Source organism: Meleagris gallopavo, unplaced genomic scaffold (genome assembly GCF_000146605.3).
Source record: "Meleagris gallopavo isolate NT-WF06-2002-E0010 breed Aviagen turkey brand Nicholas breeding stock unplaced genomic scaffold, Turkey_5.1 ChrUn_random_7180001892708, whole genome shotgun sequence".
In the NCBI taxonomy this organism is placed as follows: Eukaryota; Metazoa; Chordata; class Aves; order Galliformes; family Phasianidae; genus Meleagris; species Meleagris gallopavo.
The window spans coordinates 3,719-5,452 of NW_011156122.1; positions in this window are offsets into that span (position 1 = coordinate 3,719).

Genomic DNA, 1,734 nt, shown 5'->3' on the forward strand with positions numbered 1-1,734 from the left:
AAAAAGGACAAAAAAGGACGAAAACAAAAAGAAGAAAAAAAAAATTAAAAAGCGCTTCGGAGAACGCAGTGAAAAAATAAAGAGCTGCAGCTTCACGGGGTGCAGTGCGGCTGTGTCACCGCCAGGGGGCGCTGTGTGTGGAGGTCAATGCATCCTTATGGGGTCAATGCAATGCATCTCTATGGGGTCACTGGATGGGTGCAATGAGGCTGTGTCACCACCAGGCGGCGCTGCGTGTGAAGCTCAATGTATATGGGGTCACTGGGTGCAATGACGCTGTGTCACCACCAGGTGGCGCTGCGTGTGGAGATCAATGTATCGGGTCTATGTAGCCCTATGGGGTCACTGGGTGGGTGCAATGAGGCTTTGTCACCACCAGGCGGCGCTGCGTGTGAAGCTCAATGTATATGGAGTCAGTGGGTGCAGTGCGGCTGTGTCACCGCCACCAGGGGGCGCTGTGTGTGGAGATCAATGTATCTCCATGGGTTTAATGGATCTCTATGGGGTCAATGGATCTCTGTGTGGTCACTGTGTGCAGTGCGGCTGTGTCACCACCAAGGGGAGCTGTACGTGGAGGTCAGTGTATCTCTGTAGGGTCAATGTATCTCTACTGGGGTCACTGGGTGGGTGCAATATCGCTGTGTCTCCACTACGGGGCGCAGTGCGAGCGTATGTGTGGATATCAATGCATCCCTATGGGGTCGTTGTGTGATTGCAGTGTGGATATATCGCCACCAGGGGGCGCTGTAAGGGTGGGATCAATGCATCTCTACGGGTTGCTATTTGGGTGCAGTGTCGCTGTGTCGCCACTGGGAGGCGCTGTAACTTTGGAGATCTTTATGAGGGTTTTTTACTCTCTCCAACCCGGCCGAGAATTGCGGTATCCCTATGGGGGACACTGGGGTCTCTATGGGGGTTTTGGGGTCTTCCTTGGGGGATATTGGGGGCCTCCAGGAGTCACGTGGACCCCTGGACGATTTTGGAGCTTTTTGAGGATTTTGGGGGCCTTTTTGGAGAGGATTCCCCCCCCCCCCGGAATATTTATCACGCCTCCCAGCCCCCTCCTGGATGGATTTTGGTCCCACTCTGAAGGATTTGGGGCCTTTGGGTGGGGGTGCGGTCTATTTTGGGGTTGTTAAGAACGATTTGGGGGTACATTTGAGAGACACGGGGTTCTTTATAAGGGGTGTTGCCCCCTCTCCCCCCTCCCCATCCCCTCGAATGACTTGGGGAACTCTGCGGGGCATCTGGGAACATTTGGGGGGCATTTATGAGGAATTTTGGGCCCCCCCCCAGGTGTTCGGTCCCCAGCCCTCGAGGGTTTTCGGGCTTTTGGGGCCATTTTGGGGCCGTTTCGAGGGATTTTGTAGTCTTCATGAGGGATTTGGGGACCTCCTCCCCTTCCCCCGCCTCAGGGGCATCAAAGTTCCCGGATCTCATTTTTCACGGTCACTGTTCCCGCCCGGATCCCGTTTCCGGGGGAACCCACAGTGGTGAACCCCGATCCCGGACCCCCGTTTCCCCCCCGCAATCCCTATGAATAAACACTCCCTCCCCAACTTCCGGCCTACACCGGAAGTGGCCGCATGACCACCCGCCCTCAACCGGATGTCTCTCCCTCTCACTTCCGGCCCCCTACCGGATGTCGCCCCCCACTTCCGGCCCTCAACCGGAAGTCGCTCTCCCGCAGACCCCATTTCTCACCTCAGGACGGGACGGGCTCCGGGCGGCCCC